This window comes from Equus caballus, chromosome 1 (genome assembly GCF_041296265.1).
Source record: "Equus caballus isolate H_3958 breed thoroughbred chromosome 1, TB-T2T, whole genome shotgun sequence".
In the NCBI taxonomy this organism is placed as follows: domain Eukaryota; kingdom Metazoa; phylum Chordata; class Mammalia; order Perissodactyla; family Equidae; genus Equus; species Equus caballus.
The window spans coordinates 178607603-178628541 of NC_091684.1; the positions used below are offsets into that span (position 1 = coordinate 178607603).

The window sequence follows — 20939 nt, forward strand, 5'->3', positions numbered from 1 at the left end:
GTCAACTTTGCTAGGGCATGGTACCCAGGTATTTGGTCAAACACTAATCTAGATGTCGTTTGAAGATGTTTTGAAATGAGATTAACAGTTAAATCAGTAGACTTTGAGTAAAGCGGGTTGCGCTCCATAATCTGGGTGGGCCTCATCCCATCAACTGAAGGCCTTAAGAAAAAGACTAACTTCCAAGAAAGAGGGAATTCTGCCAGCAGACTGCCATCAGACCTGAACTGCAACATTCTCTGTTCCCTGGGTCTCCAGTTCACCAGCTTACTCTGCAGATTTTGCCTGTCTCCACAAGTGTGTGATTGCATGAGCCAATTTCTAAAAATCTCTCTCTCTCTGTAGATATAGATGTAGATATGCATATACGTGTAGATATAGATCATCCTGTTGGCTCTATTTCTCTATATAGCCTTGACTAATACTGAAATCTTCCTTTTTTTGTTTTACCATCTAGTTTACTTTATTCTAGAACCACTACAATTTATCACTATTCCACTGAATTAATATATGGCTCCCAAGGAGACACAGTGCTCCACTTATGTTCTTGTCAATGTAAGGTACAAGGATATTGTTGACTCCCTTGCTACATATTGTCTTTATATAAATATGATACGTGTGCACTATATTTGTTGGCTCATATTAAATGTCTCATTAATTAAAAAATTGACTAACTTTAACACCTGCTTTGTTCCAGGAATTGTGTTGGAAGCTGTGAATATGGAACTATAAGGTATAGTCCCATTCCTCAAAGGAGATGGCTATTTCTTTCCTATTCACAATCTTTCCTATGCTGCGCTTGGGAAGTTTACTTTTTAAACGGAAGCATTAGTCTTTATTTTCTTCTTCTAGAATTTCTCCTTTCCCAATTTGATCAATTATTTTAACTCTTGTAATGAAAAAATATTGATTTTTCTATCATGATGCTGTCATTCAATATTTGGCTTTTTCTCCAAATTCATGCACTTCTTTTCTATGTCTGCGTCTATTTTTTTAACTCAAAATTGTGAATAAGGCTCACAACAGGTTCAAAATGGAACCATTTAATCACCGTGATTTGAGAATAGTTGTTCAACTAACACGTATCTACATAATTTAGAAACATCCTCTCCACATCTATCTTCTCCAAAAAGGCATCAGCAGAACACTGCATTAAATGCCTCATTGAAATGCAGATTTAATATGTCTATATAATTTAATTAATTTGGTATAATTTATTCTTAGTGAACTTAAAATGGCTATTGGTGATTGCCACTTCCTTTTCTAGGTGTTCATGAGCCATCTGTCTAATTACATGTCTTGGAATTTTGCTGGGAATTGACGGACTGCTTCATGATGTGTAATTTCAGTATGTACATAAAATTTTACATGGAAATTAGAAAAATATTGACCTCTATATCACTTTCTAGAATTCTTCCCAGTCACCATCATCATCCAGATACTTCTTATATTGGTGATGTAATTATATGCAGAATAAGGGTTGTCTTGTGGTACCCAGGGGTAGGGATGCAATTGTATCTCAGAAATGGACCATATATTAGTCCATTTGAAGGGAACCTCAAAAGTTCTCTCCATCTGTTCTCTCTATTTTCCTCTTCACATCGCCTTTTTTCTCTCTCTTTTCTTTTCCTTTTCTTTTCCTCCTCCTTCTCTTCTTCCTTCTCCATGGCACGAAATATTTCTGTTTTCTAGTTCACAAGTACATAATGGCTACTCCCAATAACTCTCAAATTTATATCCTCTTTATTTCAGAAAGTGGCCTACTTTAGGCTGAAATTGCTTATTCCATATTCTATGAAGAAAGGGTTTTTGTTTCACTTGATCAAGGTTTCCATGTCTGGATTAATTTGTATTGTCACGGGGTAGAGTTATATTGCATGAACATGACTACCTTGTTAATCATGTAGATGGTAGGAGGTAGAGCGGAGTTTTCAGAAGTAAAGGTGTTATACAGACAACCCAGCAGATATTCATTACACATGGTATCTCCTTTAGGTATCCAAGGCTGAGAAACTAAAGGCAGCTGGACACATGAGGCCTGGAATTGGAAAGACAGTAACTGAGGCTACTTCCTTTCTTTCTTGGGCCACCTGGTCTCTCATCTATGCTTTTCTCTATATGCATATCTTATGTCTTGATGCGCTCAGAATACTTGCATTCTTTGGCTACTCATGGCCTTTGCTCCTCCGTGACATCAATGTGCAGATGGCGCAGAATTGATAAAATGCTACCCCTGGGCTAACTTAAAATGAGTCTTCAGTTCTACTGCTTACCTTTATCTGACTAGTTACTATTTCTGAGTATCTTAGTTTATGTTCTTAAAGAAAGAGAATCTGCTTAGTTACTAGCTGCCAGTGGATCGGCTGAGGTTTTTGTAATGCATACATTGTTGAGAAGGGGACAAAGACAGGCCAACATATTGACAGACGTTTTTGCTTATATAGAATGTAATTTATCTATCCATGGACATATAAATTTACCTCTTGTTATAGGTATAACCATCTAATGTCTTTTATTTGCATTTGGTTTATCCTTACTAGTATGAAGATACATTTTCATTACAGGGAATGTGAGCATTAACTGTTACGCTTATTGACTATTTTTGGTTAATATGAAACGATCAGCATCAAGTAGTGGAATTAACCATTTCTCTTTTTAAATAATGCTTTTCACATGGCTGACAGATCTTTTTATTATTTTTAGTTACCTTAATAACTCTGTAATTGACTTTATACTTCTGAACTCTCCTTAACTTCCTTGAGCCTTAGTTTCCTCATCAGTAAAATGGATATAGAAACACCTCTATGTGAACAATTTAGCATCTTGTTTTCATATAAAAGATGTTCAAAATATAATCCTTTCTCTTTCCTTCTGTTACAGTGCATGCAGGGAAATGTACATAGCTATGTTAATTTCCTTCATATAGCTTTCCTTTTTGTTTCTACCTTGTGGTAGCCATTTATAATTTTCTCATCAGAATTTGTTTTTCAAGATCTCCAATCCTTTTAAAAGACTAAGGTTGTGGAATCACTGAGATCTCTTCTCTAACATTTTTACAATCTGCTTTTCTAAAGTCTAAGGTACCTGTCAGACTATGCTGAGTGTTTCCTTTCTTGGCTATTTCAAGCACTAAGATGACAAGTTGACTTTCTCTTGAGGTTCCTGTCACTTGAATTTCATGAACCAGTTCTTTTTCGTCCAAGTTAAGTCCAGAGAAGTAGTCCCTCATTGCTTCATCAAACAGCTGAGAGATGAAATTTCCAGCAAAATGAGACTTCTAGCAGATGTCTGGTTCATTGACATCTCAGCTATAACCTGCCTATCTCTAGTTCATTCTCAGATCAAATCATTTATGCCTTTCATTCCTTTAATCCTCAGTGTGGTATAGTGCACTGTTTCTCAAACTGTGGACAGAAGATGCAATTTCATGGTTCCTGAGTACTCTATAGAAATTTTAAATTTTGTGTGCTTTATTTTAATAACAATTTAAAAGTCAATGTAATCACATTCTGCATTATGATTTCAGTTCCTGGATTTGCATAAATATTTATGATTTAATAGTTGTTAAGTGATCACCTAAAGTAACACTGTTTAACATTATTGTGCTGGTAAAATGAGCAGAGTTGCCATTAAGATGGTATGTCTTAATGTCAAAATGAGAACAAAAATCTGCTGTACACTGTTTTTAAATTATTTTATCTGTTATAAACATTATTGTTTTGCAAAATAAATTTGCAACTAAATGACATTTTCATGAATAATAATTTAGTTTCTTAAGTTGTTCAATAGATTTAAACATTAATTTGACATCATAAAAAAAATGCAGTACTAGTTTAATTGTCACTGGCTAATGAGAAAAGAACACATGTGGACTCAGCATGTAAATAATGCATCCTCATCAAATGAAGGCCATGCTCTTCTGAGAGAATAAAGGTGTCATAGAGTCTGACGAGAAACAGTGGAGGAAGAATGGAATCATCACATGGCATACATACAATAACCTGAAGCATAACAATACATGTCATATCTACCTTGACTTTATTTAAGGAAAACAAATAATCCATTAAATAACGTTGAATGTTGGTGGTGGTATTGGTCATTGTTCTAATTTAGACTGTACTTTATCAATTTTAACGTTATAATTGTACTAGAACTGGATAGGTGTTGGAGCTACAATGGTGAGAATAAGGAATTGTTTGTTTCCATCCTAGTATAGATTTCTTGGCAAAGTCAGGGACATCACTCAAGCCTTGTGACTATTGCCATGGTTCTTTCCACCCCATGATGGTACTATTTCCTCAGATGACAGGTGAATGAAAGAACATCTTTCCATTCCCTCGCCGTCACTCATATAGCTGCTGCATGAGGTAGTCTAATATCAGTCTCTGAGGCTACTAGTCAAAGGGTTAAAATAGAAATATAGCTACTTCCGAGTATACATTTATTTAAGGAAAAGTCTTAAAGTAGCCCAGATATCTGTGTGGGTGGTCTCAGATTGGATGTGAAAGTATGGCGGAAGAAGGTGAGCCAGAGTGGAGAAGTAGAAGATGTGTCAGAGGGAAAGAAGAGGAGAAGGAAGGAGAAAAAGAAGGAAGAAAGGAAGATGAGGAGAGAAAGAAAGAGAGAATGTGGTGGAAAACGCAAAGAAAATGCAAATTCAACATGAAATTGACATAAATAATATAATTTAAAATAATTCTAAAGCTACAACATTGTTAATTAAACCAAGATAGAATATACACTTGATTATTGTCTTCTATTTCATTTTTCTTCCAACTCCTTCTTGGTCTTTTTGTAATTGAATAATATGTTATAGTAATTTATTTTTAGAAATATTTAGATTATGAGGTAGTCATTTCATTTTATGGTGTGTATACAGATAATAATTCAAATCTCGAGAAAGACGCACAGTTGGTAAAAAAGCCAAATGCAAAGGCAAAAATCTTAGGGCTGAGTATGTGAAATTTATTGTCAGAAAGTCAGGTTCCAAAAGGTAGCAATTAATACTTGATTCTGATAATTGAGTATTACACTTTGAAAAGATATATTTCATCTAAAGCGCTGGATAATATAAAAGTGGAAAAAAAAGTAGTCCATTTAGAAAAACTTGGCTGAAATAAAATAAAATAATAATAAATATGAATGAGATGCGTTTACTTGTTAAAACACGTCAATTTCAGTTTAAGTCAAATTTCTTTTAAAAAGACCACATGCTGTTTACAAGAGATACTTAAAAAAACAAAATAGTTAAAAATATAAATACATTAAACGAATAAATATTTAATACAAAACATGAAATTGTATTAGTTATAATGATATTAAGTAAATTGGGTCATTTTATTTGGCTAAAGTTTCAATCCATGGGGCACTGAATTGTAAATGCGAGTTCTCATAAGGTGGCTTGATAAAAGATTAATATGTACAAGCCAACTAAAATAAACCCAAACCAGAATGGCTCTAATAAACATAAAGAAAAACGTCTTTGATAAAGACAACAACAATTCCATAATACTGGACAAGAAATGTAAATATTGTATTACAATGGTTTCTCAAATCTCTGGAGAAAATTACGATTTTGATAGGGTTAACTATTTGAAAATAAAATTAATTTGTATCTGTTTTTAATGTGCTCACAATTTGGGATAAATAAGTGATCTAAACTGGTCAAATAATTTGGGAATACAGCTCACAATATACTGTAGGAGATTCAAAATAAGCATTATATATAAATTCTAAGTGTTTTTTCACCAGTGAGTCTTGCCTAATTTAAACTAACATGTTTTCCAGACTTATTTGATCATGGAATATTTTTACATAATAATATTGTCTTGACTTGCCATGTAACTGAAACTGTGCTGATATAACTTCAGCAGAAGGTGTACTGGAGACAAAGCTAATCACTACTGTCATTCTTTTTTCTTTTTTGAAGAGATAACTAATGCTATAAAATGAGATAAAAAATGTATAGACTTTGGAATCAATGTTGCCAAAATCATTATTAGTTTGCTAACAATAAGTTATCTACCTGAGAAAACCAAGAGGATCAATTGAAAATCTATTGGACCCAATAAATGAATTCGATGAAGTGATTTTTCATAAAATCGATGTACGAAATCAGTATCATTTCTATATGCCAACAAGAAACAATTAGCAAATTTGATGAATGTATCCTATTTATGATATCACTGGAATTAAACTTCATGGAGAATTTTGCAGGATCTCTATATTAAAACAAAGAAAATATATGCAAAACTATTTTTAGAGGTATTATAAACAAAACTTTGCTAAATGTAGCAACATGAGTGGTAGTAAATTTCTGGAATCTTAATTCTTCCTAGCCTACTTTCTTAGTTCAATCAAAACCTCTCTTTAACATGAGGCATTTAAGGAAAAGATATTTATCAGAGTAAGGCTAACTGCCTGCAAGTGTCTTCCCCCAGAAAAGGTAGCTCCATCTTATATTGCCATTCAGAGGAATAAGTTTCTAATTAATACTCAATTACCTTACTCCTTTATGGGGCAAAAGTTCAATGATACAAACCACTTTATTTTTTGGCTAAGTTGTACTGCTTTGTAAAATTGGTCCTTGACGTATTTTGAGTTAGAACATTATACTTCCTAAAACTTCCGTAGGCAATGTGATTTTTTATTTCTTTATTTTTATTTCAAGGAGAAAAATTATAATACACTGCAGAAGGAATTCCATAATAAATAGAGTCATTAATGCCTTATTACTTTTCATTTCACCAAAGTTAAACAACTTACAAATTCTTTGTAATTTTAGTCAAAATTCAAATATTTTTTTGTGGGTAAAACTTGACAAAATGATTATAATATATATTTTAAAAAATAATCACAATAGAACAACCAAAGGAACATTGAAATTAAAAATTCAAAATATGCAAACAGAATAAGTATATCAGTGAAAATATTAGTGCATAATATAGAACCATGTATATAAAGAACTTACCAGATAATAATATTGACCTCTCAAGCAGGAGGGATGAAAGGAAAACATATGGATATTGGATTAATTTGCTAGTTGTTTGAGAAAAAGCACCTTTTAATGCCTCTTATTTTTGTCATAAACATTAGAGTTAAACAAGTAGAAATGATTTTCAGTAAAAGCACAGTCCATGATATAACGCTGTCGTGAGTTCACAGTCTGTATGCTCACTTACTTTACAATTGGCAGTTTGCTGTGTAGAAAGCATGTGTCAGATAAATACACGTGTGTGTACAGGGTGTGGCACATGAGGACTGTGGTAGTGTACACACTGGTACAATTTTATATCGACGTTATGTGCAAGCCTCCATCTAAAATATATAGACTCGAACCACAAGTTTCCTAATCAATGACCCCATCATAAGAACTTCATTTACGTGGTTTATTGTGAAGGTTGTACAACAAATGGACTAACATAGCTGCACAAGTTTATCATTGGTGTTCCAATGATTTAAAATTCTAGTATATGTAACAGATTTTATGTGTTTAATTAAACAAGTAATTTAAACATCACAAGCTTCACTATCCTCATATATATATGAATAATAAAACCTTCCCCATTGGAATTAAATAAGACTGCAAATATAAAATACAGTGGCATGTAGTAGGTACTTAAATATGAATTTCTTCCATTTCCCTTTTCCCTGAATGGCCTGCCCACTCCCACTGAACACCTAGTATAGGGTAACAGTAGGGTTATCTGAGACTGTTCCATGCAAATAATGCATTTTAACCTTTGATATGGGACAAATGGAAGTTAATTAATTCATATTTTTTTCTCTTTAGATGCTAACCTACTAGAACTATTAACTGAAAGAATCCACACAAACAGCTATAATTTATGCAATGAAATAATGGGAGAGCCCTAAATCCAACAGCCCATTTTGCTTATCTGTGGCTCTGACCCTGACCCTGCGTGCTCTAGCTACTGAGATGATGGTATGTACCATGTTGGAAATTCAAAAGTCAGAACATTTGCATTTCTGTGTACTCAGTTGGTTTTGTTAATCCAGAACTATGCGAAATATCAAATCACCATTGCCTAAAGATCTTGTTTCAGTCCTTCACCAATGTTGTTCTCTCCTCCTGCAGTATTCTTCCAACACTATCACTGTCTTCAATTTATCTGCCTAAATCCTCCTCAACTTTAAGTTCTTAATTTAGACATTATTTCCCTGGGAAGTCTTCTGGGATTCTTCCAAACCTAGGTACTATGCTTACCCATTTCACACACTTCCATAGCATCTGAGTTTCCTCTTCCAATACATTTCTCGAATTGCATTGAAATTACTCTCTTTATATATCTGAACTGCATACTGGACAGAAAGCTCCCCGAGAGCCTGGATCTGCTATATTGCTTACCATTGTCCCCTTATTGCTGTGCTCAGGTCATGGCACAGTGTAGGTACTCAATTAATATATTACTTTTTTTTGAAGAAGGTTAGCCTTGAGCTAGCATCTGTTGAAAATCCTCCTCTTTTTGCTGAGGAAGATTGGCCCTGAGCTAACATCCATGCCCATCTTGTTCTATTTTATAGTGGGACACCTGCCACAGCATGACTTGATAAGCGGTGCATATGTCTGAGCCCAGGATCTGAACCAGCAAACCCCAGACCACTGAAGCAGAGAGGGCGAACTTAACTGCTACGCCACTGGGCTGGCCTCTCAATTAATATTTTTTGAATTGAGACTTTAGGAAAAGAAGAGGATTGCTATGGGATTCAATCCAGTATAAAATCTGGAAAGAGAAATTTATAAATCTAAATTATAAACTCAATACAGCATTTGAGAACCTATTTTGACTTTTAAACAATTTTCCTACTACATTCATTGTCTGTATTGAGGATTTGATGTTCTGCAGAAAAGTAAGTGATGCCTCATGACAAACATTCACTATTACGTAAATGTGTAATGGACAGTTTTATCACTAGCAAAATGATCAACTTGTGATATTTGGAATCAAATCCTGGACTAATCTGCTATCACTTATAAACACTCAGGAGACTCCAGAGTATTTTACTCAAGTTTTCAGGCTGTTAGTGATAGAAATTAGCACAGGAGGCAGAAGCAAAACAAACCAGTGATGCACAGAGGTGGAGTACACTCTGTCAGGAAGCCATGTGCTGGAAACAGCGGTGTTGAAAGGCTAAGTGCAGTTGTTCAGATCTTTGCCGAGCAAAACCTTGTCTTTAAAAGAGATTTGATTGCTTGCAGAGCAAAGGATTTTAAGCTTTCCAAAACTTCAGTGTACTTGATTTCTGATCTAGGAAACAAATATCATCGTATTCAAACACAACTTTAGCAACTCAATGATTGCAACAATTCAAGAAGGAATATTAAGGGAATTTACAAGAACACTTTATTACCACGGACTTTAGGTCTGTGGATTAGCATTCTCAGGCACCTGTGTTTTATTTACGTAGGGAATAAAATTGTTGAAATATTGAGCTAATTTAGCAGGTCTTTTTTGCTATTGCAGTTGGCATACCAGTTTCAGACAATTGTATATACAATTTTCTTCAAGCACTGCATTGGTCTTACTGCAACTGTCCTTCTGGGTGACTGCGATTTGTGAAGATAGGAGGTAAAATTACGAGTTGATTTTTTTGGTGCTTAGCCAGGACCTATACTCTTCATTTTACTCTTCCATACTGAAGCAAAGCTGTCACTAAAACATTGAGGCAAAATGATGAAATTGATGAACGTAGAGTTGCAGGAAACTCTATCAAATACTAAACATTTACGCTCTTAACATCAGTTAAAGAAAGAAATGACTAAGTGACCAGGTAAATTCAATCTCTCTCAAGTGAAATTTTGGGAGTGTTAGATAATCTGTTAATCATGAGATATATGTTACTAAGTCACTGTCTGTAAAACAGAATTGTACCATCTTCACTGTTGACCGCATTTATTGGCATTCAACATTTACTAAACTTGTGTTTTAGAGAGAAAGACGGTATGGGGTTCTTGAAAGCAAAAAAGTGCAACAGAAGATTTTCTTTATGCCTTTAGAAGCTTGTAATCTAATTAGGAACATTTTAACTACCGAAACAGATTTTCTGTAATTTAAATTGCTATTAGTGTGGATTATTGCAGATTCCCTTAGTATTCTGCTGCTTAACAGCTGAGGAAAAGATAAGTAGAAGAGAAACAGTCAGGTGAGATCAAGAATGAAAGGCTTCTTGAAGAAGATGAGGTTTACACTGTGTAAAGTAGATAATATACTTGCCATTGCAAGTAATAGAAAACTCAAGTCCAACTGGCTTATAAAATAAAGGAGATTTATTGGCTTGTGTTGCAGAATTCAAAGGTAGATCTGGCTTTTGAAAAGGATTGATCCCGAGGTACATAATATCATCAGAGTCAGGCTCCGTTTCTTTGCAGTCTTTTGGCTCTTCTCTCCTTAGTGTGTTGGCATCACAGTCAAGCATCCCTCTTTTGGTGACCGAAACAGTGATTTCAGAATTCCAGACTTTATACACTCATCTCTTTCTCCTGAGGGTGTTATCCTCAGATAAAGTCTGGAATTCTCTGAGCACCTCTGAATCTCTGAACTAATTATCGTGACTAGAGAGGGATAGAATGCATATGCTCCATCACTGCCATTGGAATAGAAATTAAATTCCTTGGAAAGACCTGTATCTCAAATGGAAACAAGAAACTATTAGGAAGAGGAAAGGGGGATAAGTGCGGAGAAGGCAACCGACAAAGATTGGCTGGACTTGAATTTTAAAGAATGCTAAAAGAACATAGACTTGTAGAGAAGATAGGGTAGGATTCCGAATAGAAGGAGTAACGTGGAAATCAGCAAGTTGTGTTGGATCATGAAGATTACCTTAACTAGCATATATAGAAATAGTGAGATATTGATTAATTACATGATTGGAAGTTTTTGGATGGTCCTGAAGACTAGTTTAAGAATGTTAATTTTAAAAGCTATGTCATGTGCTGGGCACCCTGGTGTATAAGTCGCCCCAGATGAAACTAATCATTCTCCCGTCTACTTGCCCTCCATGGATATGGCAGCCAGATTATCAACATAAGCCTTTTAGTTCTGCATGAGAAAAGCAACAGTCTTAGGGAAGGCTGAAGTTACCTGAATGCAGATGTCATGGACTAAGAGATTAAGTGTAGCTTTTCTTGATAGAAATTGTGACTGTATTGATAGTTTTATGTGCAAGTTCCCCTACTCCCACTGGAGAAAAGGCTATGGAACTGATTTCATCTTTCAACTGTAGCCATATACAGTTTGGGTTGTTGATGTTCCATGGTTGGTGATATTTTAAAGACTGAACAATACAGAATTTGCTAACGTTAGAGTTTGTATTCCAGTGTGATGAACTTCTCAAAGCCAAATAAGAGTATACTCATCTGAAAAATAGAAGGGCTTTGGTTGAGAAGAATGTACATTCTCCCTGTCTATCATCTAAGAGGGTCTCTGAAACAAGGATAAGCTCTAAGGAGACAGACTTAGACACTGTTGAAGGAAAAGAAAATAAGTCTTCTTTTTTGTATCATTGTGATTGTTTTGTTCTGAACTTAGAACTACAGACATACACAAAGTAATCCCAGTGTTGGGAGTAAGCTGAATCTTAACTCATTGTGACAGCATTGGAGATTTATGGGGAGAAGTCCTAGTGAAGACTGCTGAAGAAGTCTGCTTAGCCTGTTGACTCTGAGAGTAGTGACATCCTGTAGTCTTTATAAGTAATTCTCTTTGTTGTACTTACCTTTCATTTTACTCCAATTTTCAGTAAAATATATATATCTTAAATATATAGTTTGGTCTTTGCTGAATTATAGGGAACTGGGATGGGCTTATATCAGGCTTGGAATGGAATGACCCAAGGGATATGTCTGACTTCACCCTTGATGCCAGAGTAGTGGTAATAGTGGTCATCCCCCATCGAGGAGAGTAGTGAGAAAAGGAGCCACAGTCTTAGGAAGGTCAGCAGCAGCAATGGCAGCAGTGGGGCTACCTGGTGGGGAGGCTGGAGGGGAAGAAATATCCTTGAGCACAGAAAGACACCTCAGAAATATCACTGAATATAACTAAGGGGATTCTTATAAATAGCTGCTGACACTTTGTTGGAGGTTATTGAACAAGAATATAAATTTATGTCATACTCAAAGGCTGGTGAATTTGCAAGAACATTTTTGTGATTATTATAGGGAACCAGAGTAATAACGGTATAAGAACAGTAATGGCGGAACATCACACAATACTCTTAGCTATGTATAGTGTCAACCAGAGGGCAAAATAAACTATAGATCAAGGGAACCAGTGCAGAAGTGAATGAGAAATATATCACTTCAATGAATTTTAAGTTCTTATGTTTCAAAATAATTTGCAAGCTTTAGGGCTGACCAAAATGTGTGTTGTGAGTGGTGTAAGCTAATAACAGTTGAAAAGAAAGCAGTTGACTCTGGAGAAGAAGAAGAAATGAGAGAATGGGCTCTAAGTTCCTAGTTCTCTTTTTCATTTGTTGCCTAACATTTCAGTCCAGAATACCGCCCTAATTCTCAAACACTCAATTTCATGTGGTCTTTACTTTTCTAGAAGCAAAGCTTGATCAGAAAAACGAAAGTGGATGTTTCTTTATGTCAACCATGTTTGTAACTTCTTTATGCTGTGGAAGTAATTTTAGGAGACATACAGAGTATGTAACACCATTTCTGTGTCCATTTGTGTTTTTATGAGTAAGATGAATTGGAGCACATCATATTTCAAATGCCAGGTTGTGTCTGTCTCTTAATATGAAACAAAAACCTAAATAAAGCAGTATACATTTCCCCTGGAATCATTAAATTAGACTCTAAAATGTTGGGGTTTTTTAATGTGTTCGTTGTGTGTTTTGTATGTTGTTTATTAAGTCCTGTACTGAAACGGAGGGAGGAGTGAAGAGTTGGGTGGACTTGCTGTGACAAGAAGACAGCAGTTTGACATGTCGTGATATCTAAGCTTCAATATCAACAATGACTTTTGACAAATTTTGAATCACTGATTTCTTTACAGCTGCCTGTGTGCTTCATGAACTAAAGAATATTTAGCTCCATGTTCAGGGATCCTTTTCAGTTCTAGTAATTATAATCATTCTATGATTTAATTTTAATCATTTGTCCCGTGGGTCCATGTTAAAGAAAAATGTATAAAATATTGTGCAGAATTATAGCAAAGTGACTTTTAAATAATTTAATAACAATGGAAAATAAAAATATGTTTCTAAGTAAGAAAAATCCTGTGTTACCAGTGTAAGAGTTTTGTTTTTAATTAGCATAAAAATATGTAAAAATTAGCCTAAAGCCATTGAGGATTTCAAGTAACACTCTCCTTTCACATTTTGCTTCTGTAGAGGAATTCAAATATTTTTGCTAAAATATCTTTACTAGAGATGTAATATTAAAATTCTGAAAGCTGTTGAACAATGTTAGACAAGTTGGTGGTTTCCTGTTTAATGCTACAGTTAAAGGTTTATCAAGGTATTTAAACTTTGAATTGTACGTAAACGTTTATTGGAACAGCTTGACAATATTTTATACTCATAAAGATAGCTCTTTAAAAACAAATCTGAAATGGGGCTGGCCTGGTAGTTAAGTGGGAACGCTCTGCTTCAGTGGCCTGGGGTTCGCCGGTTCAGATCCCGGGTGTGGACATGGCACCGCTTGGCAAAAGCCATGCTGTGGTAGGCGTCCCTTGTATAAAGTAGAGGAAGATGGGCATGGATGTTAGCTCAGGGCCAGTCTTCCTCAGCAAAAAGAGGAGGATTGGTGGCAGTTAGCTCAGGGCTAATCTTCCTAAAACAACAACAACAACAAAAAGCAAATTTGAAGATTTCTTTTGCCAAATCCTTTTGCAATTTATCATGTTTGGGAGATGTTTGGTAGGAAAAACTCAATAAAAGCGAATATCATACTTTGCAAGTTTCACATGAAAGTTGGTAGTGTAACTGCTTGTTTAGAAGTAAAATTCTCTTCTCTTCTCCTTTCCTCTCCTCTCCTCTCTGCTAACCTCCCTTCCCGCCCCCTCCCTACTCCTCCTTTTCCCTCTTCCCTCTTATCTCTTCTCCTTTTTGTCTTTTCCTCTCCTCTCTTCTTCCCTCCTTCCTCTTCCTGTTAATTGAAAATAACTCCGTTGGTGTTGGGAAATAAAAATGCCAGTCACAATGTTGTAGCGTAGAGGTGTCTTAGGTATCTAAGTTTTTTAGCTCTTGCCATGTGGAAAAGATGAGGAACATGGATGGCAATTTTCTTGAGGGCATGGGGCCTGTCTATTTTATTTATTATGTTCCCTGTGCTCACATAGAAGAACATAACAGACACTTTCATTATAAACTCCAGTAAAATAACCATATAAAAATGTTCCTGAACCTCCCATCTGATTGGTAATGTCTGCTTATAATAAAGCTTAGGACTTCGGGATTCCGTGACACCTTTTATAACCTGAGTTACTTTCACAATCTTCTCCTTGACCATTCAGTTTAGTTATGCTATCAGTTATTTCTAGTTGTTTTCTATTAATATTTTACATCTTTGAAAAATTACAACCATGGGATTTCCTGAACCTTGGCATCTGGAAACAAATTTCAAAATTTTAAATTGTTTTTCAGCTTTCCTTTAAAAAAAATGTTCAATTCTAAGTGGAGTTTAGTTTCTTTCTAAGAAGAAAACCAATTAAGTTGTCCTTGAGAATACGTGAGTAAAAAGGTTCTTTGAGTATCATATTTTCTTTTATATTGACTGTGGATGAGAGAGTGGGCAAGCCTTCTTAACACTATCCTTGGATGGCTTAGAGGAAAGGTGAGAGCTGTACAGTTTTGATGATCCTCCTTGGCTGGGGAGGTAAATCCTTTCTGTTGTAAGCTTCTAAGTATCATGACTGACGTTAGCTATCCTAATGGGGCTTCCATCAGATCTTGGCAAAATTTTTTTTTTTTTTGAGGAAGATTAGCCCAGAACTATCTGTTGCCAATCCTCCTCTTTTTGTTGAAGAAGGCTGGCCATGAGCTAACATCCATTCCCATCTTCCTCCATTTTATGTGTGGGGCACCTACCACAGCATCTCTTGCCAAGTGGTGCCATGTCCGCACCCGGGATCTGAACCAGCGAACCCCGGGCCACTGCAGCATAACATGCTCACTTAATCGCTGTGCCACCTGGCCCGCCCCCTTGGCAAGAGTTTTTAAGTTCCTAATTCTCATATGATTCCAGACAAGAGCATGATTGTTTAAATATTAAAATATAAATTTATTTCCATAGATATCTGGTAATGAATAGATGATTTATTTTCCAAAGTCTATTTTGTTCTTTGCTTTGCTGGAGAAAACATCCAGGCAATGAATCAATGCAAACAGTAACCATGTACTCCTTTCCTTATACTTTTAAAATGATAATATTTATAATAAGGAATAATTTGGATAAAAATCAGCTCACAAACTAATGTATGTTGACATGTTCATCACTTGCCTTATATGAAATTAGTTTTTCAATAATCTAGGAAATTTTGGCAGATGTTTGACAAACAAATCTGGATGTAAGGTTGATGACCTAATTCCACATTTAAAATATTAAAACGTTTCACTTTCTTAAATTTTGTTTAAAATATTTGTGTTTACAATTTATTCAGAAAGTGTAGGTATGCATATCCTTTGATTTAAAGGTTGTCAAGTCATGTCCACTTGGTATTTCTATACCTGGAAATTCCAAGTACAGGGAAAGTCAGGGCTGGCGCATTTTTCCCTCAGAGCCAGAGTAACCACACATGGTCATTTTAGAAGATCCTTCAGATGACTGTCAAATACTTGGCATTCAAATTTGGTGTCACTAACATTGAAAACATTTAATGAACATGAATGCCTCTGAAAGTCTTAGAATGTAAGAGCTGAAGGAGGAAGAGTTTGAATAATTCAGAATCAGGAGTGTTAACAATATCATAGCCAATATAATTATAAACATGAGATTTGTGAGATCTTAACTATGAGAACAAGTTAACAAAAGCAAGGACTGAAAATTCAGCTATCAAAAGTTGAAAAGTTGGGAGTCACCTGAATTTCCTTTGTTTGAGCAATAGCCAAAATATGGACCTCCAAAGACTCCGTAAAACTTTTATTGACATTTCGGGTTTATTGGCAACATAGACAGAACATCGGGAGAATGATGATGTGAAGATGTAAATATCGGCTGCACTGTGTCAAGTCAGGCAGGATGACAGAGCCATACTAACAAACAGGTATTATGCCAAACTTTTAATTATATTTTTATACATTTGAAAAAGTTCTACTTTTTCTAAGGGGACGAAAATTATGCCCCAAAGTATAGTCTGTCTTTGTCTGTGCTAACTATTACCTGGATGCTCTCACAGTTTATTCTAATGGGTCGAATTTCTGTAGTTCTTAAAAATCCCTGAAATAGCATTTTCATGAGTTGAGGACAATAATTATTTCTTTGTTGATGTGGTGGAAAAGAACTAAGTTAAAAATTTAGTCTTGCGTGGTTCATGTCATATTTTGATAATATGGTATAAGTCAGTACAAGATAGAAAAAGGAAGAAAATTTACAAAGACTTCTGCCCAAATTTGTAAGTGCTTCTGACACCATGTGCCTCTGTTGAGAGACGGTGCATTAGATTCTGTTGGAGGCTGCAAGGGTAGGGTTAGGGAAGGAATATTCCTGTACAAGTTAGGAAAGAGGGTTTCTATTTGGAGTGCAAGGAACGACTCCTCACAAAATGTAGAGCACAACGATAGACAGGTTATTTATCTAATTGTCCGAGAAATATCAGGAAACAGCAACACATGTAATAGACTCGTGCTGTTACTTTCCCTCAGTATGTGCTCTCTTTAGACAAAGATTGTCATGAATTCTAATAGTCACACTATTTATGCCTCCTTCAATATGCTGTGCACTCTGATTCTTCCTTGCTGTTCCATCTGCATTTCTTCTTGTTTCAATTTACCGGTCGGTTATACATATTTCCAATTGCCTTTTCTTAAAGTCATTCCTGATCCAGCCCCAGGCAAAATTAACCACAGAGTCCAATAATTATTTGATTATTTAAAACTTGTTTGCTTATGTGTCTGTCTTTTAAATTGCATTTATCATAAGGGCAGGACCGTACCATTTTATATCTCCATTTCATCGTTTAAGTATTTATTTAATTGAATAAATTAATTTAATGTCTAATAATTTTGTATTACTTTGTAACTCACATATATATTGCTATTTTTTAAATTTTTGCTTGATATTCAGTTTTCATATTTTTCTATAGCAAATTCCATATTGTTTTCAATGTCCAACTGTACCTTTATATTTCTAAATTTTTCTTCCTGTGTCTTGCCTCAAAGCTTTGCCCTTAAATTCCAAAGGATAATAAGAAAAATTTCCTTTGATAATCCATTAAAAAAAAAAAATGCTAAAGCTCTATCTTGCTGAGAACCTGTAAGAGTCCTTGTACTCACAGATACTCTATATTTCTAATAATAGTTCAGTGTTAGGAAAGATTAGTGGCCTCTTTTTTCTGTCTGTACATCACAAAGAGGAAGACAGTTTTCCTCTATTTAGTAGCTTCATAATCTAATCTCCACTATAGTCCCCAAACCAGTTTGTCAGCAGTCTACTACTTAAACCTAATACCCTTGCCTCCCATTCACCTCAGTTGAAACAGTATTATTGACAGAAATGATTTCTGGAGGGAAATTAAGAAAGATAATTAATGTGGTGCCCCTTACAGATACTAAATAGCATGTCTATCTTTATTTGTTTGGGGGAAGGCATAGTAACTCCATCCAATTTAAATGAATTGGTATAAAATTTGGCACAGGGACTCTCAACTCAGAGACCTTATTAAATACAAGGATGATACTATGTTACGTTTGAGCAACACCTGTTGAAAATTAACACCTAATAGGCTGCAATTACTTAATGGTTTCCTCCAGAGGAAAACTGCCCATTTCTTTAATTCAATTCACTTTGTCTAGAAGAATTTGATGTGTATTATTCAGCCTCTAGCTCTAAACAGAGGCAAAAATATTTGTTTGTTATAAAATAAACACATCAGTTGTTGGGAAGTCCTGTTAAACAGCAGAAACATTTTTCCCCCTTTGGACTTTTGTTTCAAATACTACCTAGCATTTTATTTTGTGCATATATGTCACATAAAATTCTTTAGCTTCAAATAGATCTAATAGGGTTAAAGAACTGAATATAACCAAAGGTATTTATTTTTTAAATTAATTTTCATTTTTGTTTGGTATAACCCATACATGCCATTTGAAAGGTCAGATAGTACTCCAAGGCTTGTAACAAAGCAATAGCAATCTAGTCCACCAGTTCCTTCCAGATTCCCCTCCCCAGGGCTGATGTTCCGTGGGTACACTCCGGTGTGACCTTGCTGGTTGTTTATGGACAGAGAGCATTGGATTAATTGATTTCTATATGTTATTGGTTGTCAAATATTTTGAAATTCAACCTTGCTCCTATCTCCAATTCCCACTCCCCAGAACAAATTACTTTCAATTATTTTGTAAAGAATTTTCGATAAGTAATAGAGAACCATGCAAAAGAAAAATGAGGCCATTATTAACTCCAGAAAAAAGACAAAAAGTTAAGAAAGGAAATGCAATTTTGGTAACCTTGAGTCAGCACTAACATTATTTATATAGTCATAATAATGTTAAATCTGAATATGGATTTAGCTCAGAACTATGATACAACTATGTTGAGAGAAGATAGGGAACAAAGAAGAGGAAATGGCGTGAACAGCAGCCCTATAAACATGCAACAAATTATTTAGAAATGTGAAAGAAAATAGCAGAAGAAACATCTAAAGAATTTAGTTCCTCTAAACTCAGTTGGAAATATACTTTTTCTACCCTTTTAGTGATTATCCTAGAAATAATTTGCATGCTTAATTCATTAATGTCCAAATGTATTTTAACATTTTTGTTCTCCTCTCAGAAGATATAAGAACTGTAGAACATTTTATTTCCATTTAACACTCCATCTTCAGACTTACATGTTGTTGATTTTGTGTATTTTACTTCTAGTTTTTAACCACAAAACATGTTATCATTGTTGTAAATGGCCCTTGCTCATTTTCACTTGCTTTGGTCTTCGCTTCTGAGATCACTGTCCTTCTGCCTATAGTGCGTCCTTTAGAATTTCTTTTCATGAGGTAGGTGTGTTTTGGCTTGGGCAGAAGACAGTGTCATGCTGGAAAATGGAAATCTTTGTGAAGAATGCCTCTTACATGGAAGCATTTTTAAATAAAATAGAAGAAGAGCTTTTCTGGGTGAATCTGATTAGACACCTAGACTCTTAGTCTATGATCTCTGATCGTATCTTGGCTTCAGTTTTCTCATCTGTAAATTGCAGCTACAGAGCAACGTGGTCATTTTCTAGTCTACAATTCCCAGTTCTTTGACTATCTAAGATCTCTTTACACGGTTAACATAATCTATCAATTTGCCATTGTACGTAAGCAGAATGATCTGTTTTTTTGTTTGTTAGTTTGTTCATATATAACTTTATCAACTGTTTCCCCAAAGCAGTAGCCACAGTGTAAAAGAGAGAAAGGAGTCAGATTTAGCAGGTAGAATTTTGCCAGTGACTTCTGCCCTTATCCTAGACTTTATTATTTGTAATGTTAGAAGGAGGTGGTGGTGAAACAAGGGTTTTGCAGGCCCTGTATTTCTTTGGGCCCCAAAGTTTTGAGGGGATCATATAGTATGCCCCAAGCAATACCAGTGTGCCCCTCAACCCCAAGGGGCAGCATTCACATTGTTTTCTATGTGAATAGTGCCTTCTGGAAATCTAGGAAATTCAAAAAATCTGCATCCTGGCTTTTGCTACATTTCGAATTCTAACCCTTGGAGTTGTGCAATGCAGCCGCCCTAGTCTCAAGTGAGAATCCACCTGCCTGAAGGTAAAGCCTTGCATAAATCCTTTTCTTAATGAGGCCAGAAAAGAAGGCTTCTGGAGGAGAAGGATGGTAAAGACGGAGCAATGTTTACAAGGGAAGGGAAGCCAAGAGATTTCTGATTCCTGCTTATAGTTCCAGTTATGAGAGCCGACTTCAGGCAAGCGTGACTACAAGCTTAATTATATAGCATGGTAACCTCTTAAAGTCATTATAGCAGCATCAACAATGATGGGCATATATTACTTATTGCATCTGTCATTTCATTTTTGTGAGTTCACCTAATCCAGAAATGGAAAAAAAAACTACAACAAAATTACTTGCCCTCCCTTTGCCACCTCATGCCTAAGAATGTTTCTTTTGCTTTGTCAAAACAGAAAAAAAGCCTTGTTGATGCAGCTGTATGCTCACAGGAGATGATGCAGTTGGGCCCAGTTTTACTAATAATTTCATTGAAGGGCAGTTTTTTAAGGATGGAAAGTCATTTTCACAATCAAATTCTTTTTCAGTTTTCTCCTATGTAATAAAGATAGAAAAACAGATATCCTTAAAAGCTATGATAATGACATTCTTCTTTCAGTTTTTCTACCTATAGATTTCTTCACCATTCTAAGCTTTTAGGAATATACAACAACTAAATGTCATTGGTTTGACTCCATTTTTTTTTTCTGAAAATTTTTCATAAACTCCTATAGAAAGAGGGGAAAGAGTTTGATGTGGCATATTATAAAAGAAAAGTAACTTTCAAATTCTTCCTATCAAAGTGATTATTCTCAGCTTCTAATTCCTGTAGGGGAGTAAGGCACCTACTCTTCTACCACCTACGTTTCTCTCCCTCTCCAATCTTAAGGGCACCTCATCTGAATTAGCATTTATCCATTCCTAAGGCACCTTCAGTTCCTTAACTTTATCTAATATGCTTTGCTACCCTCCTGTCTGATTTTTATACTTATCCATTTTCTTTTTTTTTTTTCTTTTTTAAAGATTTTATTTTTTTCCTTTTTCTCTCCAAAGCCCCCC

General features: G+C 35.2%; 1 long non-coding RNA gene across 2 annotated transcripts in view; it reads left to right on the plus strand.

Moving 5' to 3' along the window:
* Positions 1-20939, plus strand: part of LOC111772490 (uncharacterized) — a 95565-nt gene that overhangs the window by 50996 nt on the left and 23630 nt on the right. The window contains exons 4-5 of one of the 2 annotated variants that reach the window (XR_011440905.1): positions 7793-7945; positions 8545-13243. This is a non-coding gene — a long non-coding RNA (uncharacterized lncRNA). Of the gene's footprint in view, positions 1-7792; positions 7946-8544; positions 13244-20939 lie in introns of those variants that run through there. The other variant, XR_011440908.1, reaches the window with a different exon arrangement.